Source organism: Panulirus ornatus, chromosome 20 (assembly GCF_036320965.1).
Source record: "Panulirus ornatus isolate Po-2019 chromosome 20, ASM3632096v1, whole genome shotgun sequence".
Taxonomy (NCBI): Eukaryota; Metazoa; Arthropoda; class Malacostraca; order Decapoda; family Palinuridae; genus Panulirus; species Panulirus ornatus.
Window position 1 is genome coordinate 65,877,243 of NC_092243.1, and position 14,077 is coordinate 65,891,319.

Sequence of the window (14,077 nt, forward strand, 5' to 3'; positions counted from 1 at the left end):
TCCACAAAACAAGCTTCATAAATACCGTACGAAAATATTTTGTCAGAGTATGGCGGTAAACTATGACTAATATGTCTAATTAATCTACATGTGATGATTTCCGGGGTAGTTTCTCAAGAGAAGAATAAGATCAATAGCCAGTGTACACTAAACAAGGGTAACAAGGACACCCGGCGAATCCTGGACACAATTAATGCAAATTAATTACATAAACAAAGGCACTACGACTGACGCTTAGAGGCGGCTAACTCTCACACACACACAGCGAATATGAATTATTGCAAAGCCTCAACAACTGATTGGCAGAGTTGCTACCTACGTAGCAAATATAAAGTGAGCCAAGCGACGGGGTACAGCTGAGCAGGGAGGAACTGGCAGGCAGGAAGATGCTCCTCCAAGTCTCGCCAGGGGGTAAAATTCCCTGCGTAAAACCATCCGTTCGCCCTCCAGCCTTACTCCCTTAACCCTGCTGTAGTCAAGGCTACCATCTGTGCTACCTTAAGAAGCCAACAAAGCTGCTAAAGCAGTCTTTTCAGACCTAACCAAAGGTAAAATTAAGATGAATATGTTACATTGATGTATTATTTGGGTCTGGTACAGTATATATATATATATATATATATATATATATATATATATATATATATATATATATATATATATATATATATATATAAGACTGCACCATCTAAGCTCAATATAAGATGAAATATTTATTTCAGTGACGAGATGTTCCCATCTTTGAGGTACACAGGTGTACACTGCAGGAAAGTTATTGGCTTTCTAACTACAGTTTCAGGAAGAAAATAGTCTCTCTTCGCCCTCCGTCAATTATTAGCAGAAGAGTACATCCGTAACCTCGTAAAGAGACCCTATCGCCAGCTTACGTAAAGTCGACCAACAAACCTCAGGTAAAACGTAAAGCAATAAATATTTATAAATATATTCGTTATTCCAGAAACCATTGCCCTCTGTCAACATCCATATTCCGCGCCAACGTCAGAGTGAAGAGGACGGAGCCATAGAAGAAGAGGCAAGAAGAAATAAAAGAGAGATTAAGATGGTTGGTAAACCGGTGATGAGAGAAGCGTGCGGGTCGAGTGAGAGCGGGCGAGCAAAGGCGGGCAGGGCGGCCCGCCAGTTCCGCCACAGAGGGTGGCGGGAGGCCGCTTCCTGCCACGATTGTGTGCTCGTTATGCTGGTTAGGGAAGGTGGGCCCTTGAACGGCAGCCCATCACCAGCCTCGATCAAATGTAGGGCCCTCACCGGTACCCTATCACCGCGGGTGATCACAGACGGCCAACTCAACACTAGCCTACAGGCCGTAAGCCTATCACTAAGGAGATCAAGGACGGCCCCTTTCACCAGTAGTCTATCGCGGAGTGCAATCACAGTAGGGCTTTTACAAGCAGCCTATCAATAAAGGTGAATGTGGACGGGACCTTAGCAGAAACCTACCACCAAGGGTGATCACACACGGACCCTCACCAGGAGCTTTGAAAGGTGAGTCCGGAGCAATGGCCAGGCCCACCTAGAGGGAAGGGAAACCGACGAGGCAACCTGGGCATTTTGGGAGGGGGGGGGGGGCGTAGCGCGGAAGAGGTAAACAATGAAAAAGAAAGTAAATGACCAAACAGCAAAAAATAATAGTAAACAAATTTTTCAGTTATCAGTCTTGCTTGTCTTTCCCTCATTTGCCTCCCCCAACCAAATCGTCTTCCAGAGGCGGTTCTAACAGGTAATAATATACACATCCTTCACTGAGACCAGCGTCAGCTCTCGGCGGTATTGGCAATAAGCTATTACCTGCGGCAATGAGAGATGAACCCTCACCAGTGAGTAAGTTCGTAATCAGGGACGATCAGACAAGAGTTCTTGAACCTGTTACTAATGCTGATTTGCAACACAAAACAAAAAAAAAAAATTAAAGCCTGCTACCAGAATTCGTCAAAGGTACCGTTCTGGCTCAGTCCAACACTGTTGATAGTCAGGGTTGGGCATCTGATTGACAGCCCTCTACCGGAACCATTTAGACTTTTTTTTACGGGTTTCATTACCTTTAACATTTCGACGCAAGGCACTGACAGACGACAACCTGGCACCTGTGTGCAATTAAGTTGCTGCCTTGATAGACTGTTACCGAGTTAATCCAAGTTGTGTTTGTGACTGATAGACAGCTAATGCTTTCACTCACAAGCTGAATTCTGAACGGTGACCATCAGAGGTGGAGCTTCACTTGCAAATCTTAAAGCTACATAGAGATGTCTATCGCTAATGTCAGAGGGAAACGTCGTTACTGGTCCGCCTTAGGGGTTCGGAGAGGCGTAGCCACAGCGGTAGACGAGTCTGATTTAAGATGTTAGTATATCTTGCACAGCTATTGGGTATCTTGCACAGCCTTATGCTTTCATTAGTTAAACAGAACAAGTATTATGTATCTTCGAACAGTATGCACAGCATAGCCCGGCCAAGTATGTTTTAAAGAAAAGTGGATATCTGTGGATAAGGGGGTTCTGGTTTCTGTGGATCATACAAGACAACTACAGTATGTATGTGAGCGAATGAGGTTTTTCTTCATCTGCTTCTGGAGCTTCCTCGCTATACCAGAAACTGTGAACTAATATGAACATCGTAATTTTTTCATGTTTGCTATTCTCATAGTAACAAAGCAGCAAGAGGAACAAACAAAAGATGGCTTCATTTGCTCACATCCATTCTGTCATATATAATCCACAGAAACCAAAGCCCCCTATCCACAGTTAAACCCGAAAGACCTTTCAATGGCTTCCATAATTATTTCATATACCGTAGATCATCCCACTGACATATTACCCCCTATACACCATATCACTACAATTCATTCTATCACATACATGACTTGCATCATCTTGCATGTTATGGCCCCAATCACTCGAGAATCTTTAACTCCATCCTGCCATCAAAAATTTGGTCTCCCCTTTCACCTTCCAAAACTATTCTTTACCAATTTCCCTTAAGCTTAGTTTTACTTAAAGCCAGAAAATCCATACGAGACAGGACAAGTCACTTGATAAGCTATGGACACAGCCTCCTTAAGCAGCAGTTCATGTCAGTTTCTCCTCCCATTCTCTAGCAGGGGTTTCGTAGGACCTTGTCATTAAATAACACCTTCAGCAGCTACAGCATTTGACTTCAGTTTCTTCTCCTCTCAGCAGAAGCTCCATGGGATGTCGTTATTGCCTCACTCCTGCAGCTACAGTACCACAGGAACTAAGTATGTCCTTTCTATCCTGCAACACAATCCCTACTCCCTTCTGAGGCAGCACAGCCACAGGACCTCAGTCATGCCTCCTCCCTTCTGCAGCAGCACAGCCACATGACCTCAGCAATGCCTCCTTTCTTCTACAGCAGTACAGCCATGGGACCTTAGTAATGCCTCCTCCCTTCAGCACAGCCACAGGACCTCAACATTGCCTCCTTTCTTCTGCAACACAGCCACAGAACCCAAGCAACATTTCCCTTTCACAGTAGCATGATGATACTTGGCAACAACTCCCCTCTTCTGTTACTTCAGTAGCACAGGAATTGGGCAATAACTTCATCTTGATCTTGCAACAACACACCAACAGGTCTTCAGCAGTGCCTTCTTCCTTCTGTAATACAACATTGGGATCTCAGCAACTCCTACTCCCTCCTGCAGCAGCACAACCATGGGACCTCAGTAATGCCTCCTTCCTTTCGCAGAGCAACCATGGAACAACGGCAGTGCCACCTCCGTCTTGCATCACAGCCATTGGACCCTAGTAATGCCTTCTCCAACCTGCAGCACAAACACAGTACCTCAGCAATGCCTCCTCCTATCTGTAGTACAGCCATAGGACCATGGCAATACCTCTACCCTTTTGCAGCAAAACCACAGACTCTGAGCAGCACCTCCTCGCCTGCAGTAGCATCATGACACTAGACAGCAACTTATGTCTCCTGCAACGGAAACACAAGAGAAGGTAAGAATATTCCTCTGTTGTATTGCCTTACTTCCCTTCCTGTAACTTACACCAGCAATAACAACTTGTCCCTGAGCTGCAACTCCCTTTATTTGTAAGGCACAGCTGTGCCACCTATGTTCACTCCCTCTTTCAGCCTTCACTACTACAAAAGATAGCAACTTACACCCCTAAAATTTTAATAACTCTTCAGCTGTAAAGTAATACAATACCTTAAAGTGTAAAAAGGATAAAAGCAAGGATGGATTTAAAGTTCAAGGAAAATGTGAGGTTATAACAGTCAAATTAACCTTGACTAACCCCTGACTCTCCTTAACCCAGCCCACCTCAGCTTAACCCAACCAAGAATCCCTGGCTCCTGGACATGCCCTAGAGAAAGAATCTTATGAAAATGCCACATGCATAGGAGTGCATGTCAAGATGAAGTGAGTACTATTTATTCACATTCATGTTTCAAAAACACTGCTCTGTCTGCCTCACTTGATTGTGATAAAGAAATTCTTGACATCTAATACAAAAGGTGATAACTGCTTTTTTCAAAAATAATTAATGACCAACCTAAGCACTGATAAGCCCTCTTCCTGCAAACTATTTGGATACCTAGAAGTGCACAGGCATCACTTGAAGCATGGTATCCTCCAACGTGAATTTTTATTGAATTAGTTTTATTTATTCTATTTATTTATTTTGCTTTGTCACTGTCTCCCGCGTTAGTGAGGTAGCACAAGGAAACAGACGAAAGAATGGCCCAACCCACCCACATACACATGTATATACATACATGTCCACACACGCAAATATACATACCTATACATCTCAACGTATACATATATATACACACACAGACATATACATATATACACATGTACATAATTCATACTGTCTGCCTTTATTCATTCCCATCGGCACCCCGCCACACATGAAATAACAACCCCCTCCCCCTGCATGTGCGCGAGGTGGCGCTAGGAAAAGACAACAAAGGCCACATTCGTTCACACTCGGTCTCTAGTTGTCATGTATAATGCACTGAAACCACGGCTCCCTTTCCACATCCAGGCCCCACGGAGCTTTCCATGGTTTACCCCAGACACGTCACACGCCCTGGTTCAATCCATTGACAGCATGTCGACCCTGGTATACCAAATTGTTCCAATTTACTCTATTCCTTGCACGCCTTTCACCCTCCTGCATGTTCAAGCCCCGAACCCTCAAAATCTTTTTCACTCCATCTTTCCACCTCCAATTTGGTCTCCCACTTCTCCTCATTCCCTCCACCTTTGACACATATATCCTCTTTGTCAATCTTTCCTCACTCATTCTATCCATGTGACCAAACCATTTCAAAACACCCTCTTCTGCTCTCTCAACCATACTCTTTTTATTACCACACATCTCTCTTACCCTATCATTACTTACTCGATCAAACCACCTCACACCACATAGTGTCCTCAAACATCTCATTTCCAGCATGTCCACCCTCCTCCGCACAACTCTATAGCCCACGCCTCGCAATCATATAACATTGTTGGGACCCCTATTCCTTCAAACATCCCATTTTTGCTTTCCGAGATAATGTTCTCGACTTCCACACATTCTTCAACACTCCCAGAACTTTCACCCCCTCCCCCCACCCTACGACTCACTTCAGCTTCCATGGTTCCATCCGCTGCCAGATCCACTCCCAGATATCTAAAACACTTCACTTCCACCAGTTTTTCTCCATTCAAACTTACCTCCCTTGTCCTGACTTGTCCCTCAACTATACTGTACCTAATAACCTTACTCTTATTCACATTTACTCTCAGCTTTCTTCTTTCACACACTTTACCAAACTCAGTCACCAGCTTCTGCAGTTTCTCACACGAATCAGCCACCAGCGCTGTATCATCAGCGAACAACAACTGACTCACTTCCCAAGCTCTCTCATCCACAACAGACTGCATAATTGCACCTCTTTCCAAAACTCTTGCATTTACCTCCTTAACAACCACATCCATAAACAAATTAAACAACCATGGAGACATCACACACCCCTGCCACAAACCAACAGTCACTGAGAACCAATCACTTTCCTTTCTTCCTACACGTACACATGCCTTACATCCTCGATAAAAGCTTTTCACTGCTTCTAACAACTTGCCCCCCACACCATATATTCTTAACACCTTCCACAGAGCATCTCTATCAACTCTATCATATGCCTTCTCCAGATCCATAAATGCTACATACAAATCCATTTGCTTTCCTAAGTATTTCTCACATACATTCTTCAAAGCAAACACCTGATCCACACATCCTCTACCACTTCTGAAACCACACTGCTCTTCCCCAATCTGATGCTCTGTACATGCCTTCACCCTCTCAATCAATACCCTCCCATATAATTTCCCAGGAATACTTAACAATGTTTTTTTTTTTTTTTTTTTTTTTTTTTTTTTTCTTCCCGCTGTCTCCCGCGTTTGCGAGGTAGCGCAAGGAAACAGACGAAAGAAATGGCCCAACCCACCCCCATACACATGTATATACCTACGTCCACACACGCAAATATACATACCTACACAGCTTTCCATGGTTTACACCAGACGCTTCACATGCCCTGATTCAATCCACTGACAGCACGTCAACCCCGGTATACCACATCGCTCCAATTCACTCTATTCCTTGGCCCTCCTTTCACCCTCCTGCATGTTCAGGCCCCGATCACACAAAATCTTTTTCACTCCATCTTTCCACCTCCAATTTGGTCTCCCTCTTCTCCTCGTTCCCTCCACCTCCGACACATATATCCTCTTGGTCAACCTTTCCTCACTCATTCTCTCCATGTGCCCAAACCATTTCAAAACACCCTCTTCTGCTCTCTCAACCACGCTCTTTTTATTTCCACACATCTCTCTTACCCTTACGTTACTTACTCGATCAAACCACCTCACACCACACATTGTCCTCAAACATCTCATTTCCAGCACATTCATCCTCCTGCGCACCACTCTATCCATAGCCCACGCCTCGCAACCATACAACATTGTTGGAACCACTATTCCTTCAAACATACCCATTTTTGCTTTCCGAGATAATGTTCTCAACTTCCACACATTCTTCAAGGCTTCCAGAATTTTCGCCCCCTCCCCCACCCTATGATCCACTTCCGCTTCCATGGTTCCATCCGCTGCCAGATCCACTCCCAGATATCTAAAACACTTTACTTCCTCCAGTTTTTCTCCATTCAAACTCACCTCCCAATTGACTTGACCCTCAACCCTACTGTACCTAATAACCTTGCTCTTATTCACATTTACTCTTAACTTTCTTCTTTCACACACTTTACCAAACTCAGTCACCAGCTTCTGCAGTTTCTCACATGAATCAGCCACCAGGGCTGTATCATCAGCGAACAACAACTGACTCACTTCCCAAGCTCTCTCATCCCCAACAGACTTCATACTTGCCCCTCTTTCCAAATCTCTTGCATTTACCTCCCTAACAACCCCATCCATAAACAAATTAAGCAACCATGGAGACATCACGCACCCCTGCCGCAAACCTACATTGTTATACAATGTTATACCTCTGTAATTTAAACACTCACTTTTATCCCCTTTGCATTTGTACAATGGCACTATGCAAGCATTCCTCCAATCCTCAGGCACCTCACCATGAGTCATACATACATTAAATAACCTTACCAACCAGTCAGCAGCACAGTCACCCCCTTTTTTTTTTATAAATTCCACTGCAATACCATCCAAACCCGCTGCCTTGCCGGCTTTCACCTTCTGCAAAGCTTTTACTACCTCTTCTCTGTTTACCAAATCATTCTCCCTAACCGTCTCACTTTCCACACCACCTAAAACACCCTGTATCTGCCACTCTATCATCAAACACATTCAACAAACCCTCAAAATACTCACTCCATCTCCTCACATCACCACTACTTGTTATCACCTCCCCATTAGCCTCCTTCACTGAAGTTCCTATTTGTTCCCTTGTCTTATGCACTTTATTTACCTCCTTCCTGAACATCTTTTTATTCCCCTTAAAATTTACTGATACTATCTCGCCCCAACTCTCATTTGCCCTCTTTTTCACCTCTTACACCTTTCTCTTGACCTCCTGCCTCTTTCTTTTATGCATCTCCCAGTCATTTGCACTATTTCCCTGCAAAAATTGTCCAAATGCCTCTCTCTTCTCTTTCACTAATAATCTTACTCCTTCCTCCCACCACTCACTACCCTTTCTAATCTGCCCACAGCTCCCATGCTTCTCATGCCACAAATAGTTTTATTTTATTATTAATTTATTTTGCTTTGTCGCTGTCTCCCGCGTTTGCGAGGTAGCGCAAGGAAACAGACGAAAGAAATGGCCCAACCCACCCCCATACACATGTATATACATACACGTCCACACACGCAAATATACATACTTATACAATCTCAATGTACACATATATATACACACACAGACACATACATATATACCCATGAACACAATTCACACTCTGCTTTTATTCATTCCCATCGCCACCTCGCCACACATGGAATACCATCCCCCTCCCCCCTCATGTGTGCGAGGTAGTGCTAGGAAAAGACAACAAAGGCCCTATTCGTTCACACTCAGTCTCTAGCTGTCATGCAATAATGCCCGAAACCACAGCTCCCTTTCCACATCCAGGCCCCACACAACTTTCCATGGTTTACCCCAGACGCTTCACATGCCCTGATTCAATCCACTGACAGCACGTCAACCCCGGTATACCACATCGATCCAATTCACTCTATTCCTTGCCCGCCTTTCACCCTCCTGCATGTTCAGGCCCCGATCACTCAAAATCTTTTTCACTCCATCTTTCCACCTCCAATTTGGTCTCCCACTTCTCCTCGTTCCCTCCACCTCCGACACATATATCCTTTTGGTCAATCTTTTCTCACTCATTCTCTCCATGTGCCCAAACCATTTCAAAACACCCTCTTCTGCTCTCTCAACCACACTCTTTTTATTTCCACACATCTCTCTTACCCTTACATTACTTACTCGATCAAACCACCTCACACCACACATTGTCCTCAAACATCTCATTTCCAGCACATCCACCCTCCTGCGCACAACTCTATCGATAGCCCATGCCTCGCAACCATACAACATTTTTGGAACCACTATTCCTTCAAACATACCCATTTTTGCTTTCCGAGATAGTTTTATATTTCAATTATATTTTGGTACGTTACAAAAGTTAGAGAATGAATGTGAGCTAATGCAGCCTTTCTTTGTCTGTTCCTGGCACTACCTCAAAAACACAAAAAATGGTGATCAAGTATGGAAAAAAATAATCAGTGTTGTCTATAAACAAAAAATGCCCTCAATTACTAATGAGAGAAGAATGACTCACAGTTAGTTAGCATGCCAAAAGATTAATGACGGAAAAAATGGAGATTTCCTGCTGGACTCCTCATTCTAATATATGGAGATAGAATGATATCTGTAGGAATCCTGATAGAGTAACAACTTTTCATCTAGGAAAATCAAAATATCCAGTGATTAAGTGGTGCAAGGAAAGAGCTTTCCCAAGTGTAACAAAACAAACATTAAACAATGAGTGATACTGACAAATTTCAAATATAAGCAGACAATCAAACAGTAATCTGAGAACTCAAGAGACAAGACATCTTTCGAGATGGACAATTTAAGCTGCTCTCACCTGATATAATAGTGCAGCCTCTTTTGCAATATCAGAATTAACACTCTGGGGCCCTGGTGAATGTTTAGTGATCATTTTCAAAAAGAACACTGGATGCAGCAGCTAGTGGTGATCAACCCATGCCAGTGTACATACTATTCAAATAGTGATATTGTTTTATGTTCATCATTTTCTACAATTAATTGCTCATTAATGATTGTTCTGTAACACTATAAACATTTATAACAATATTATACACACGTTATATCTGGCCATATTGTTTATATTTATATATCTGTGTTTGTAAACCATTCCCCTACCATGCTGAATGAAAAATAATTACATTACGCACCACCAGTACATTCATCAGTCATTAAATTATTACATACAATATGGTGAAAGGCGCGTCAGGAATAGAGTGAATTGGAACAATGTTGTATACCAGGGTCGACGTGCTGTCAGTGGATTGAACCAGGGCATGTGAAGCGTCTGGGGTACACCATGGAAAGTTTTGTGGGGCCTGGATGTGGAAAGGGAGCTAGAGACTGAGTGTGAATGAAAGTGGCCTTTGTTGTCTTTTCCTAGCACTACCTCGTGCACACATGAGGGGAGGGGGGGTGCCATTTCATGTGTGGCGGAAATGAATGAAGGCAGCATGTATGAATATGTACATGTGCATATATGTATATGTTGGAAAGGATCACAATTTTGCACGTGATCAAGATATTCCTATGAGTCCACGGGGAAAATGAAACCCGATAAGTGTTTCATTTTCCCTGTAGACTCATAGGAATATGTATATGTTGAAGTGTATAAGTATGTATATGAGCATGTGTGGGTGTTTATTCATATACATGTGAATGTGGGTTGGTTGGGCCATTCTTTCGTCAGTTTCCTTGCGCTGCCTCGCTAACATGGGAGACAGCGACAAAGTATGATAATAATGAAAAAAAATACATATGTTTGTACAGATAGCAGTGATAAATGTCCCTAAACACTTTATTTTTCCATTAATTCTGGTTATGTATTTTCAGTGAATCCTTAAAATGGATGATGCATATAATATCAAAATGCTAGTGTAAGTTTTTGGGTTATTGGGATGCTGCCATATATGTTATTGGAACACTTGTCAAAGTTTTTTGGATGACAGCATGCATCACTGAAATATTTCACCAGTGTTAAAGATAAACTGGGTATCCTCTCGTATGGGTACCTGTAATATCTCATTTACACATTAGCAGTTATGTTGGCAACTTGAATTTAATAACTGCGCTCATGACAATTCTTGATGAAAAGGTCGGAGACCATGCTGTCCATCTATATATCTATGATGCCTGTTCTCGTGTGGAATTCCCTCTAAGAGGTAGTCATAGCAATAGTCTCCATAATTAAAAAACTCCAGTGCCGCTTCTTAGTCTTTAGTGCCTCACCCTTAACAAACCACTGGCAAAGAACAATTCTAGTGCAGTGTTTGCAGAAGCCCCTGCCAAATGTTGCTTATGACTACTTCTACCTAATGCTCCTGCTAAATGTTCCTACCTAATTCTTCCTCCCTAATGCTCCTGCCTAAATATTCCTACCTACTACCTAATGCTCCTGTCTAAATATTCTTACCTCCTGCCTAATATTCCTACCTATTTCTTTCTACCTAATGTCCTTGCCAAAATGCTCCTACCTACTACTACTACTACTACTACCTATTGCTCCTAACATTTTGCTGAAAGGCAGGGCTACTACATAGTGCTCATCAAAGGAAAATTTGGAGTTATGAGTGTGAGTTAGATATTGTTAAGTTTTATGTGTGAGAGAGATTGTATGTTTGTGGACAGAAAGCCAGAAGCCCATGTGTGAGTGAGACAAAAAGAAAAGACGGCTACCTGAGTCTGACTAGCGTAACTTGACAACCACTGTAATTGTGGCACATTATATAACCAGCACCTCAGTGGCTGTTAAGTTTCCTTTTCTTTGACCCAGGTAGCTGTCTTTTCTTTCTGTCTCACTACTGGCACTCTGTCCATAAACATACAATATCTCTATCAAACATAACATTTGACAGAACTCGCACAGCTCATTCTTTGTAACTTGATTTTCCTGCAATGAGCATTGATGCCTTCACTATGCATTAATGTTTAATCATTAAATTATAGTTTTCAAAAAATCAAATTTTTCAATTCATGTTTAACACATTTGTATTGTAAGATGATGATGGTCCAGCAATGCACACTTATCCATGCAGCTACCACAAACCATCCCTGAATGTACATTTCTACACTTAATCTCCTTATGCTTATTTAGGAAGTCAGTCTTCATCAGTTATAGTCTCTGTCTATCACACTACATATATTCTCTGATTTAAGTAGCATTCTGCAGTGTTTCAGTGGAAACTGTACAACACTAACATGAAAACACGTTCAAATCTAGCACACATGTTTATCATGGCTTTAGAAAAAATAATTTTGTTCAGCTTTTTCTTAATTCATTGATGTTTGGGAATACCGAATCATGTTTTCCAGAAAGGGTTCATATACTCATGGTGTTTTATTATCAGCTCAATCATGTTCACCCATGTTATAATGCACTACATTTAATGAGTTTTGTTCACTGCCAGGTATGGTGCTTTGATTTATCCTATAATAAATAAACCATTCAATTTACTCTTAAAGAGAAACCAGTATTTTGGAAATAAATCATGCTTGTGCAGATCATTCTGACTTGATATCATATTTTCAGATAAGCTTAAAACTGTTGGTTAGTGAGAGAGGAATGACAGCAGTTTCCTTCAGTTGTTGGGCCAGTCGTCTTCTGGCCATGGTAGTGGAGCTTCATACCAGAACCAGTGAGTGTACTGCTATTCATAAGGGTAAAACTAATAGTGAAATGCCATTAGTACCATTCAGTCAAATCTAATGTGTTCCTGTGGCTTATGGCAAGCTGTGCTGTTAGGTAACAAAACTGACAATCTTTTTGATCTGTGTATTTTGACAGCTATTTAGAGAAGACTACTCACTGAAGACTACACGCTACGCAAACCAGAGAGACTGCCTTCTATAAGGCCAGGGGTATTTTCTAAATGACTAGAGGTCATCTCTATAATAAGGGAAGGGTACATTTCATGCAGCCATGGGAGACTACCTATCATACAACTAGGGTACACATACCTGTCTGAAAACTAAGGGATAGTACATTTCATATGACCTGAGTAGACCATCAAGTAGACAACAAGGAAAGAGCAAGTCTCATTTGATCATGAGGCACTGCCTTTCACATTTTCATAGGAGACTACACATGCCAAATGAACTGCAGCAATTATTCCTCACATGACCAACTGTATATTGTACATGACAGAGAGATTGTCTACCATACGACCAAAGATATTGTGACCCACACACCTAGAGAAGAGTACCTACCTCACTACCAGACATATCCCATTGTAAGGCCAAGTGAGACAATCTACAAAACAACCAAGAAAGAGTACTGTTAGTCCAACCAAAAACACTACCCACCATGAAACCAACTGAAAGTACCTTTCACATGACAAAGGGAGACACCATATGACCTAGGAAGTGTACCGACCACAAAATCTTACTGTCCCTTATAGAACATGATTTGTATGATCAGCTTCTTTCTTTCCTTTTTAATCATGTCTTGCATTTCTCTAAAGTTTGATAGCTCTAAATAACCTTTATCTTCTCGAGTCATTTTTCTATTTATATATATATTTTCTCTTCTTTGGGCCTCCTGTTCATTCCATCTGTGCACTGTACACTAAAGGACAATTTGACAACTCGCCATAAAATGTTCTCTATGAGTTCTATTATTTTCAGATGCCTTTGTATCTACCAATATCATAACATTTTTTTATATGGGAAATCAAACATAATCTTCTTCATTTTCACTTACCTCTCTGACAGGTATTCCTTACCTTGATATGACTTACTCTCATCCCCCCAAATTCACATTTCACAGCAGGATATTGATTCTTCCATGATTACAGCCATTTCATGTTTTTTCCCTACTTCACATGCCTTGAATATACTGCATCAAAGAGTTCTTATTCTCCTTGTTAACAGTTGGGGTATATCCACAACAAGCTTTCCATCACAGTTAAGATTCTATCTCGATGCACCTTCAACATTCAGTGTCCTTCAAAAACAAAAATTCGGCTTCATTTTTCCAGACCACATTTTGTTCTTAAGAACCTTTGTATAGCTTTTGCATTTAAACATCCCTCCTCCAGTAGCCAACCACTGCTTTTGTCTAATGGTATCATGACGGCAGATAATTTCTATTTCCACTGTACATGTGAAAAATGATAATCACATTCATTAGTCAGATACTCTCTCAGGGCATTCAATCATCCTTTATCATATTCACTGTTGCATAGCATATGCAGAATCACCTTCAACCATTTCAGTTGTGATTC

General features: G+C 41.8%; 1 long non-coding RNA gene across 2 annotated transcripts in view; it reads left to right on the top strand.

Annotated features, from left to right (window-relative positions):
* Window positions 1-743: 743 nt before the first annotated feature.
* Window positions 744-14,077, top strand: part of LOC139756072 (uncharacterized) — a 50,414-nt gene continuing 37,080 nt past the window's right edge. The window contains exons 1-4 of one of the 2 annotated variants that reach the window (XR_011714255.1): window positions 744-1,503; window positions 3,724-3,983; window positions 4,305-4,408; window positions 12,385-12,490. This is a non-coding gene — a long non-coding RNA (uncharacterized lncRNA). The remainder of the gene's footprint in view (window positions 1,504-3,723; window positions 3,984-4,304; window positions 4,409-12,384; window positions 12,491-14,077) is intronic. The other variant, XR_011714254.1, reaches the window with a different exon arrangement.